The sequence below is a fragment of the Palaemon carinicauda genome, chromosome 38 (assembly GCF_036898095.1).
Source record: "Palaemon carinicauda isolate YSFRI2023 chromosome 38, ASM3689809v2, whole genome shotgun sequence".
Classification (NCBI taxonomy): domain Eukaryota; kingdom Metazoa; phylum Arthropoda; class Malacostraca; order Decapoda; family Palaemonidae; genus Palaemon; species Palaemon carinicauda.
The window spans coordinates 6,100,926-6,113,191 of record NC_090762.1 but is presented as its reverse complement, the minus strand read 5'-3'; the positions used below and the strand labels follow the sequence as shown (position 1 = coordinate 6,113,191).

General features: G+C 47.1%; 1 long non-coding RNA gene across 2 annotated transcripts in view; it reads right to left on the bottom strand.

Annotated features, from left to right (window-relative positions):
• LOC137630080 (uncharacterized) overlaps window positions 1-11,057 on the bottom strand; it is a 41,779-nt gene extending 30,722 nt beyond the window's left edge. For both annotated transcript variants that reach the window (XR_011041640.1, XR_011041641.1), the window contains exon 1: window positions 10,931-11,057. This is a non-coding gene — a long non-coding RNA (uncharacterized lncRNA). The remainder of the gene's footprint in view (window positions 1-10,930) is intronic.
• Window positions 11,058-12,266: the final 1,209 nt, after the last annotated feature.

Here is a 12,266-nt window from a genome sequence, read left to right as displayed (position 1 = left end):
AGACAGAACGGGGGAAAGGCGTATACGTCGACGTTATCCCACCGTTGTTGGAAAGAATCTTGCCAGAGCGCCTTGGGGTCCGGGACTGGGGAACAGTACAGCGGCAGTTTGAAGTTCAACGCTGTCGTGAACAGATCCACAATCTGGGAACCCCACAAAGTCAGGACTTTGTTGGCTACTTGACAATCCAAAGACCACTCGGTACTCACTATCTGAGACGCTCTGCTCAGACTGTCGGCAAGCACATTTCTTTTGCCCGGAATGAAGCGAGCCAAAAGTGAAATAGAGTGGAGTTCGGTCCATCTCAGTATCTCTACTGCTAGATGGGATAGCTGTTCTGAAAAGGTACCTCCCTGCTTGTTGATGTAAGCCAGTACTGTGGTGTTGTCGCTCATCACCACCACAGAGTGATCCGCCAGGTGCTGTTGGAACTGTTGAAGGGCCAGAAAAACAGCTTCATTTCTAGCAGATTTATATGGAGGCACTTTTCTGATTCTGATCACAGGCCTGAGGTCCTGTGGTTCAGAACGTGGGCTCCCCCCCCCCCCCCTTTCTTTGAGGCGTCCGAAAACGGCATCAAATCCAGGGGGAGGACGAGAAGATCCACTCCCTTTCGTAGGTTCTCGTCTGCCACCCACAGCTGAAGGGCCGTCCGTTCCGCGAGACCCATAGGGATCAAGACGTCCTGGGAATCGTGTCCTTGACTCCACCGGGACTTGTCGCCACTGCAGGGATCTCATTCTGAGACGACCGTTGGGAACTAGACGAACCAAGGAAGAGAGATGGCCGCGGAGACGTAACCACGATTGGGCTGGGAGTTCGTCTCGTCTGAGGAAAGGACTTGCGACCTTCCTCAGCCTTGCTATCCTGTCGTCTGATGGGAAGGCTTTGAGGAGATTGGTGTCCAATATCATGCCTAGATATACCAGTGTTTGGGAAGGAAGCAGAGAAGACTTCTCGGGATTTACCATGATCCCTAGATCTTGGCAAATCCCCAGAAGTTTGTCTCGGTGACGAAGAAGGGTTGACTCCGAGTCTGCTAAGATCAGACAGTCGTCCAGATAACGGAGGAGACGGATGCCAATCTTGTGTGCCCACGAAGATATCAGGTTGAACACACTGGTGAAAACCTGAGGTGCTGTTGAGAGACCGAAACACAGCACCTTGAACTGGTAGATCTTGTTGTCTAAGCTGAATCTTAGGCACTTCCTTGAAGACGGATGGATTGGGATCGGGAAGTACGAGTCCTTCAGATCCAGTGTGCACATGAAGTCTTGCGGTCTCACTGCGAGTCTGACCGTGTCTGCCGTCTCCATGCTGAACGGGGTCTGCTTGACAAACCTGTTTAGAGCCGAGAGGTCGATGACCAGTCTCCAGCCTCCAGACGCCTTCTTTACAAGAAAGAGTCGACTGTAGAAGCCTGGGGACCCGTCGACGACCTTTTGGAGAGCGTCCTTCTTCAACATGGTCTCGACTTCTGCCCAAAGGGCTTGCCCTCTTGTCGATCCCATGGCAAGAGAGCTCAACGACACTGGATTCGCTGTCAGGGGAGGAAGAGATGTTATGAACGGGACGCGATATCTTTGGCTGATCTCGGAGATCATCCAGGAATCGGCCACGAGTTCCTGCCACCTGTTCGCGATACTTTGAAGGCATCCCCCCACTGGTGGACATGCGGGGAGACTGCCAATCCTGGCATTTGCGGACTCGGCCACTCCCCCTAGCATTTTTGCCTCCCCTGGAGGACTTCTTGCCTCTCCTGTCCTTGACGGGAAAGGGCTGTTTGGACACCGCTACCTTTGCTGCTACTGCCGGCTTTGTCGTCTTTGCAGGGCGAGGTTATTGAGGTGCTGGAGGCTTATAGGGCTTTGATGTTAAAGCCCTCTGGAGGAAGGAGTCCTGGTTGGACTTCCTCCACCTCTCAGCCGCCTGCTCTACATCTTTCGGCTCAAACAGACTACTCCCCTAAAGGGAGGAATGTCTGAGCTTACTGACCTCGGTGTTCGGGATCTTCGAGTTGAATCTTTCAGACACCGTATCACGGCATTTCAGGATAATGTTAGCCCACAATTTCGAGACTTGGTTGGCCAGAAACTCGATGGTACGAGTGCCTGAAAGAAGGAAGGTCTCCAAGGCCTTCCTGGTACTCTCCTTAGACAAGTCTTCGGATCGTATCAGGATGCCAAGAGATCCTAGCCAGATATCCAGCCACGAAGGGGCCTGCATGGCACACTTCTCTACCTTCTCCTGGCAGAGAATCTCCGAGGCCGAGAACGACACTGGCCGGTTGGAGTCTCTCTCGAGAGGGACTCCCCTGGAGAGCTCTTCCACAGAGTAGTGGAGGGGAAGAGCTAAACAGGACTCCTCGACAATTTCAAAGTACCTCCTCTGGTGGACACGAGGAGGTGGGAGGAGTTTGTTTCCGGCGCTCGAACGGCTGGAGGAGGCTAGCTAGGAGAGTTGGCTCTTGACCTTATCTCTGGCACTCTTGACCCCCTGGGACCAGGGCAAAGCTGGTTTTAGGAGGCTTTTGAGTACCAAAGACTCGGTCCAGAACCGTGTCCTTGCCTTCTCGAGGAGGAATCTCCGGATCCGAAAATCCGTTAAGGTTCCTCATCAGTCAAAACTTGCCAAAAGGCATGCTCCGACTCCTGTGGCTCTCCTCCTGATGGACTAGCAGCAAGGTCTCCAGTCCCCAAAGGCTCTTCTTGGGGGACTCGTGGACGTTCTTCGCGGGCTTGGCTGGTTCTGGTCTGATCCTCTAAGAAGATTTCGGAACCGTCTTGGAGTCCTTCGACTCCCTCCTGGAAGGGATGCAGGATTCCAACAAAGATGGTGGGGGGCTCTTCTCCGCCTCCACCCGAGGAGACTTCTCGGCGCGAGGTGGGTTTCTCCCATTGGTGCGATGAGAGAACGCTTCACCTCACGAGAATACCCTGAGGACAGAAAACCCTCATCCACAGGGGATGGAGGGAAAGTCTGGGGAGGGGAGGGAGCCTTCCTCGACAGCTTCCGAGGAACCAGTTTCGCCCTTGGAGAAGTAACCACGTCGTCCACTCCTCTCTTCCTCTTAAGGGGGGCCGAGATAGCCGCTGATTTGAGGCCTAGTTCAGAGAAAGCACGTTTGAAAGCCTGCGCAACCGGTCTGATCAAGGTCCCAAACCAGGGCAGCCGACTGATAGCAGCGCTGTCTGAGGCACCCTCTGGAGGGAAGGGGGTCATAAGATCCCTAGGAGTGGAAACTACAACAAGGTCTGCCTGAAAGAAAGAAGTTGTAGAAGAAAAGTTCCTGGACCTGTCCGGAGATTTTCTTCCCTCCGTTGACCGCGCTGTCCTGCGCTTATGGGGGGGGGGGAGGGGGGGGGATGAATATGACCTGACTGCGCGTCGTACTGCAGGATCCTGAGTGGGAACGCGCTGTGGGTCGCGCTGGGCATCGCAAGCGAGCGTTGGCGCGTAGGAGAGTTCGTGCGTGGGCGAACGATGGCGCGCAGGAGAAGGAGCTCGTGGGCACGCAGGCGACAGGGCGCGTATGTGTCAGGGGGTGTAGGTGACGGGGCGCGTTGGCGCGTGTTCCGGAGACCTCGGATGGAGTGCAGCCACAGGATGTTGAAGGGCCCGTAAGGGCGAAGCCGTAGGGCGCGTGCGTGCAGGGCGAATATCCCTAGCGTGCGGGCACGCAGGAGGGCTCTCATCAGGAACAGAAGTTCTGGCAGTGGGCGCGCGATGGCGCGTAGGCTAGGGATGGCGAGCAGGTGAGGTCTGATGGCGAGTTAGCGATCGTGGAGGAGAGCGCTGGCGAGCAAGAGAGGGAGGAAGAAGACTTCTCTTTGGAGCCCTGATCCGAAGATCGAAGGCGAGCAGGCAAGCGTTGGGGAGCAGGAGAGCACTGGCGAGCAGGAGAGCGCTGGCGCACAGTAGATCGCTGACGAGCAGGAGACCGAGGGCGTCCATGGCGTGTATCAGGCCGAGGGCGTGCAGAGGTCCGGTGGCGAGCAGGAGATCGTGGGCGCGTAGTCGCTGGAACTGCAGGACGAACAGGAGATCGTGGGCATGCAGGAGAGCGCTGGCGAGATGAGACAGCAACTGGAGGGCGCTTGCGCACAGTAGTGCACTGGCGAGCAGGCGAACGTTGGCGCACAGGGGAAACCTGGCGCTTAAGGGACTTACACACAATGTGTGAAAGCCCCTTTTGCCCCGAAGGGACCGGTGCCCGTTTGAAAACGGGATGGGTGGGCGCCCACAGCGCGTCAGCAGCCAGGAAAGGTGTAAGGCAGGTCAGCAGGTCTGGCAGGCGTAGGAGATCGCGAACGATCTGCGGAGAGGTCCAGGTCCAAAGAAGTAGCAGGAACGGTAGCTGAAGGACGAGGTTCCTCTGCGGGGGACTGCGAGGATGAAGATCCAAAGAGGCGCCTTCTAACACCCTTGTGAGGAGAAGGAAGACCTCGGCGACGAAGAGGATGGCGAGCCTTACGTCGGATACGTCTTCTGGGAGCAGCAGGCAAACCACCGGCAGTCCTCCCAAGAGGAGTCTCTGTCAGTGAACACCCCCCCCCCCCCCGGGGGGGGGGGGGGGAATCACCCACAGGAGAGATTGTTGAACTTAGTTCCTCCCTTAAAGGATGTTCGGAGGGGGGAGCTAAGCCTTCAGCTACAACTGGAGCAGGGGTTTGAACACTCTCACTGGAAACGTCTGCCACAACAGCCTCAACAATAGACAGAGGGTCAACCTCTGCTACCGCCGGTGACAGTTTGACAGCTGCTCCCAACCTGATCATGTCAAACAGGCCTTCCTTGGAGGGCAAACCCTGAAGCCCCAAGGAAGCCCAAAGCTGCAAAAGATCATCATAATTCAAATCAGGAGAAATAATTAAATCCTCCCCCGGGGGAGGAGGAGGAGCTGCCTCGCTATGGGAGGCAACTCCCTCTCCCAAACCCCGAGATCGGTCAACAACAGTACGGCCTACGCTACCACTCGACGGCCTCTCGCGAGAGGCCGGAGGCCGACCGAATGGGAGCTTCGCAGGAGGTTTGGGCTACGGAAGAAGAGTCCTTAGGATTTTCCTTCTTCAAAGAAACCTTTGAAGGAGAAATATCCCGTTTGGACTTCTTCTTCCGGCGCCGAGAAAACCTCTCCCACTGGGAGGTAGGCCACTCCCTACATTCCATACATACGTTATCACTTTCACACCGCTGGCCCCTACAATAAGGGCACAAGGTGCGTGGATCCGTTTCGATAGAAGACATGAAGGTCCCACAAGGGCGGTCAGGTAACACAGGGCACTTCCGCAATGTAGAAGCCAACTTCACAACACTCTAGAAAAGAGATGGCTGTCGTGTAGGCGAGGGTGACAGCGGACATGTCCGTCTAGCACCCGAGCCGTAAGCAAAGTGAGCTTACAACACAGGTGTGTGAGGGGGGAGGGTAGCTAACTACCCTCCCTAACCCCCCCTAACTAGCGGTGGGGTAGTAATCCCTCGTTAAATTTTTATGGCTCGTCTTTTCAGCTACACCGAAAGTAATTACCCACTTTAAATAGCGTGGTTTGTATTCCAGTTACGGAACAAACCCTAATTGGGTTGGAAAACCTTGAGGCAAATGTCCTTTGTATAAGCGATAGCCTCAGCTGTCTCCTTCGAACAACCCTATAGATCGTAGGGGTTTTCCGAAATACTGGAGGCAGCTAGATCTAAAGCTTGATGGTTTAAAATAAAGCGTTTGTGATCCTGACACGGGAAAAAAGACTAATGACATGCTTCCAGCATGGTCCCAGCATGAGTCCAGTATGATTCCGGCATGCTGCCTACACTCAACATGTCGTGAGAGAGAATCAGGATCTAGAACCGCCTCCCAAAATGCGTCCATATCGGTCGTAAGAAACCGATATTAAAGCTAGGCTTGTTGAAAAAGAAGCATCAACAACGTGAACCTCATGCTGTGAGGTTAAGACCTGATCGTGTGTAATCAGTGAGTGTTCAACAAACTTAAAGCCAAAGCTTGACACGAGGGAGCGTTAGCTGCGAGGCCAAAGAGACGCGAAGGAGAGACCATAGTCCGTTTTTACTTCTGTGAGAAAAAAGACTGACTGTATGCGTCTAGCATTCGACCATAATGTTGCATGTGCTTGCATTGCCGTAAGGTGTCAGCGTGCTGTATGCATTCACCTTGTCGTGTGGATACAGCACTCTGTGTGTATTCCACTTGTTGTAAATCTACAGTGTGCTGCGTGGAGGCGACAGCATAGCGTCCGGTCATTGACGGAAAGACGTAACAGTTTGCCTAGAGTAGTCCGCGTGTAGCATGCGTCCGCATGAGTGATAGTCGCGCGTCCCGCAGACCGCGAAAATGAAAGGATCAACTTTGACTGTCAGTGTCCAACATAAGACTAGACTGGCGTCTGCGTCTGTGACTGCGTGAGGGAGAGACCAGAACTTGCGTCTGTGTCTGCGTGACATCTGCCGTAAGAGAGAGACCAGACTGCTACAAGCACCCGCTCTAACGCTTCTCGTAACACGAGCATATCTCTGCGAGGAAGCGTTACTAAGCATAGGAGAATTATGCCTTCTGACACTAATCGGAAAACCATTTCTTTGATCTATGGTAGTCCTTAGACTCTTTTAGGAGAAAAATTTTTCCCCACCCCGAGAATCGTAAACGCTAAACACAGATGGAATAGATCTCTTTTAGTTCAGACCAAATCTACACTCACAAGGTATCGAGTGCGCCAACTCAAGCGTGGGCGAAGGCCAGGAGAGAACATCAACCGCAGTCCTGTGAGCGACCCGAGACTGTCCCTATGACATTTCAAGCGCGCCTTGAACGTATCCAATGCTGTGAGATACCGTCAACAGTAGTCGCTAGACCTCAGAAGAAAGTGATAGACATTTCCCCAAACTGGGGGAGGAGAAGAAGTGTGAACAGAAGCAAACTGAGCACCTTTTCCCCCTTAGAACGATGTGTTTTACACGATTCTGGTGCCGACACGTCGCCTTCTTCCGAAAAGAAAAAACTTCTGGCGAACATTAGTTACTGCAGGATAAGTTATTAGAAAACGTACGACACCTGAAAGGTCTTGGACATATTGATTGGTGACTACCAAGTCTAGGTTTTGCGTCCTTCGATGAGGACAAAGTCTTTCCTCCCTGAAAGTGCGTCAGATTCCAGAGGAAGAGCTAGGATTGTATGTGACTTATCTGACTTTCGCTTCTCTCGTGGAAGAAAAAACACACTCAATTGCTTCCTGTTTAAGCATCAAAACGCACCTGCTGCGAGGGTAAGTTCTGTTCGCGTGCATACATGACGAGTAACTTCCTAGTCTGGTAGACAGGGAAAACATAGAACCTCATTCTTGTCAGGGAACTGCATTCTAATACGCAGAAAACAGTTACAAGATCCATAATACCATAGCGATGACGAACTGATTGCTTCAAGACATTCCAACTTCGCTCTATTCAAGATACTATGTCACATGGTTGTGATGTCATAGCTCGACAATCGTAGACGAAGAAAAGAGCATTACTTCATCATTCCAAAGTGGAGAAGGAACATCTTGTACTGCATCAACAATATCGCTCGGAGGAACAAACGTTTAATGCACTAGGTCCGCGAAGTACCTCAGCCTACCGACTTTCCTTCTCCCAAGGGTTGGAACGTAAGGATGAGGTACAGGACTAGGAGCAAGGTGAACACGAACAAACACCTCCTCCAGAGCACTGCGCTATGTTTACGAGTCACTAACAAGAGGGGTTTAAAAACATAATACAATAAATCATAAAAAATCTGCCCGTGGTGGGAGATATACTTTTACGTTCTATTCTCATAAAGGCCTTAATGTCCTTTCTGTTGTAGCAGCTGCAAGCACTGCATCAATTTCTACAGTAAGGTTCGTTATTTTTCTCAGAATGATTTAATGTTAATTTATTTATTTATTTTACCATTAATTTACTGGGCCATTGTTCCCTAAAGGAGCCCTTTGGGTTAAAGTATCTTGCTTTCCCAACTAGGGTTGTAGCTGGCTAGTAACAAAAGTAAAATAAAATAAATAGCGACACCATCAACTCAACTAGCGAAAACTCTGAAGTCGGAACGAAGAGTAGCAGGTAAAAAAAAAAATTTGAGGGAAACTTTAGAAAAATTCTCATGAGTTTCTGAAAGTTATTCCCTTCCTTTTACAATCTATCCTAGGAAGAGAAGTCTTGATTCTTAGGAATCCACTCCTTGTGATTCTGAATTCAGACCTCAATACTTAGAGGTTTTAATTCTAGTTCTCCCAACCAAGAGTTAGCCCAGCAGGCCTTGGTCCAAAAATATATCTTTCTAGTTAAGATTTATTTCTTAATATAGCGCCTGGAGCAACAATAACTCAACACTAGACGGTCATGGTCAGTTAGACATCAAAGTCTATTGTCATAGGTTGCGAAGCGTCCACACTGATGCTGAAGCGTCCGCACTGGCGCTGAAGCCTCCATACTGATGCTGAAGTGTCAAAGACCGGAATCGAGACACCCAACCGCACTGTTAACGGCAGGCTGAAAAGACTTCATAAACGACACCCATCAGGTGGCGGTGGCGGCACCAACCGCACTGTTAACGGCAGGCTGAAAAGACTGCATAAACGACACCCATCAGGTGGAGGTGGCGGCACTGCGTCCGCGCCGAATGAAAGGTAACACACGCAGAACGACTCTAACTTTGTTTTCAGCTTAGCGCCTTTGAAAACACTAATACCTCGCTTTATCTATAGTGAGGGTGAGCGCTCTGGTGATCGACAGAAAACGCTCGAGAGGACTTCAGTTCGGGTCTTAAAAGACTGAAATGCCTGGTTACCCTCTCGATTCCTTTCGTCGTTCGACTTAACTTCGCCCCTGGGTCCAGGAGCTCGACAGAGGTCTAAGGCTAGGATAACGACAGGTCCGAATAGAAGCACTCTCCACTGAATAAAATTCACTGCACAATTTATCACTAAAAAATTTGCACTATACTCTTTGGCACAAAGATAGTTTCATAATTACCTGAAAACCAAAGTATACGCTCTCTCAAACGAAATGAACTGCGTAGAGAGACTTATAATTTTGTCACTGTTTATACTGTTTGAATGGGAATGCAAATGTACCGAATCCCATATTAATGTAACAAAATATTAAATATCAAATATTACCTTAATACTGTAGATATAATATTTATAAATTAAAATAAACTCAAATTAAGAAGTTCCAATAAAAGACGAATCATCACTCGTACCATTGGGACATCTATAAATAATATACGAACAATTTTAGTATTCCAAAAACCACCAAGGCAACAACGATACATAGAATCGTGCGCTCCATCGATTGTAAACAATACTGCATTGTATAAAATAAACTGAACTGTAACTTCCTTTGATCTCTGACTAAGGAAAAAATACTGAAAGGACCAATTAATTGCAAAATAAAATGTTCCTTTTATATAGTACAACTTAAAACTCTTGAGAAGTAAGAAGAATGTACTATTCATAAAATCGCTACAATATATTGTAATATCGTAACAATACTGACTACTGCGTAACAAAAATAAACTGAACGCTAGTTAATCTTTGCAAACAGATCGAAGATTATCTAAAGAAAAATATTAAAAGGATAAAATTTTCTCAAAATAATTCTTTTAATCTAATTTATAACTTAATACTTCAAAAGCATATTCACTTATATTCTTTGTAAAAAGCACGACAGACTTTTAGCCTACGGAAGAGGCTGTGATGTCATCAATGGACGAAATGTTTACATTTCGCCCTTATGCTTTCATGAGGTTTAAAATAGGTTGAAAAACCTTCTAACCCTACCTTCAAGTTATAAATACGTGATCACAGATCAAATAAAACAAATATGTGAAAGCCAAAACTCAAAAACGTTAATACATCACCAAAAAACGTCCAGAGTAAGAAAACGAGAGATTTTCCAACAGAACAGCCAGCTATGGCCGGCAGGAAAAATCTGAATTAGTTGAGTATAGTTCTACCTGTAGCACCGCGAGGGCGCTGGCGTACACATGGCATATCTGCGCTAAGCCGCGCACGAGATTTTGAATTTCCTGCCGAGGCGTCAGGGACTTTAGCCATTATATAACCAGCGGGTAAGTTTTATATTTAAAAACACAGGATAATGATAGGGAAAAATATATGATTCATGCATTTTGCTAGATATTAAAGAATATATTTACCAATTTAATATTTGCTTTTCCCTCTTAATTCCAAATGAAATACACCAAACAGACCAACATTTTACAATTTCTAGTAGTGAATCATGTGTTGGCAAGAAATTAAATAATCATACAATTACCAATCTCTGCAGATTTTTATACTCTAGATCAGGTTAAGTATGAGGCATTATGCAGGTAAAGTGAATCCCTCCACAGATAGATATAAAAAAAACAGACCTGTTGCACCTCGTTGGGTTAGGTTAGGTTGGATTTCCAAAGACCTGACTTTCTTGAATCAGGTTAAGTAAAGGTTTACATCAAACACCCCCCCCCCCCTCTCCTTCATCACGAATGCAACACCTAGACATATCATATTTTATTTGCATACTTATAAACTGTATATCTGCCGTTTCAGTCAATGAAAAATACATTACCTCCAAGGCTTCTATAACACAAAAATCCGTTTCCGGCAGAGACCCTTAATTGTTATACAAGGTGTTGTGGCCCATGTAACCCAGTCGTTTGCACACCCCTGGTAGTCCGAAATTTATAAAACACATAAAATGTCAGTTACTAAAACACATGGATTAGCTACTGGGCGACTGGATAGTTGAAATATTTAATACTATTACCCAAGAAGTAAGGGAAGCAAACTTCTATTAACACCGAAGAGGAATACTTGAATTGCATATACTGTAGTGCACACTGTACACAACGAAGGCAGGAATGACTTGCCTATTGCCATCAACTCACCATCGATCCTCTATCACAGTCCATAGACTTCAATCACTTCATAGTGACAAGTTGACAACCAATGTATTGTAACTTGCCGCCTTGGTAAGTTGGTTGGTAACCAGTGACACGTTGAAGTTGATTACAACTGCAATCCGTGAACTTAAGTAGCCGGTGACAAATGACAACTGCTATCCAGCAACCGAATGACAGAGTTCGGTAGAAGAATAGAGCTGAGGTTTGACCAATAGAGATGACGTTATGTGATTTTTAACAGGATGAAAACGATTATTGTAATAACCCCAAAATTTAATAAAAGAGAATTCTGTTCACCTTCCGTAGAAATCTCGTAAAATCAAGTTTTAATCCCAATTCTCATTAAGAGAAGTCTGACCATGCGCAGTGCACTTTGGGAGTCGAGGGCGGTGACGTCATATTGCCGAAATAAAAGAAAACGGAGGGATTAATGGGCAAACTATTACAACTCTTGATTGAGGGCCAACCTTACAATAAGGACACAGTAGGACCCACAAAATTTATTAGTCAAAGTCCTCCGGAAGACACATCCACAGGCTGCGTAGTTTACTTCAATTGTCAAACCTACCCACCATGACAGTAAATGTACAAAAAAATAAAAAGTTGGTAACATGATAGACTACTGAAATTGTTAATGCGTTATGAAAAACGCATGTCCTATTTTAAACGGCACCGTTAGGCTACTTGCATTCAGATTTTCAATATATAGGCCTACGTTTGTGCACATTTAACACATTGGAGATTCGATACTTGTCATCAAACATATTTGGTTTAAAAGACACGATTGATCAGTTAACTAAAACATGCATTCTAACTGAAATTGAGTTTTTTTTTTCTTGGAAATCTGCCACAAAATATTTTTATCAGGCTTAATGATGCCTATACTATACATGCGATAAAAACTATGCATAGTGAATAGTTATTCAACTATTGCATAACCATAAATAACACGCTTTTCCATATTAATGCAATTATGAAGGGTATAGATTTATATTTGGGAATATAAAAGACCTTTAATAAGTCAAATATCCAGAAATAAACAAAAGTAATATGCTAGAATTGATTATCTGTTAATTGTCAAAGTACCAGGAATTATTGACAGTGAACCGCCATCACTTAGCCATATGGCAGCATAGGCCTATGAGTTGGCAACTAGTGAGTATTGCGAGGTCTTCGGGAATCATCTCTTTAATACCCATGGTATTTTTTTCCAAGGGTTTATCTCATACTGTATATGAGTAAGGGATTATTTGAACACTTAGCAAGAGCACAAAAGGTTATGTTTTTTTCTATGTGAATTGTAGAAATGAAAATATTTCAA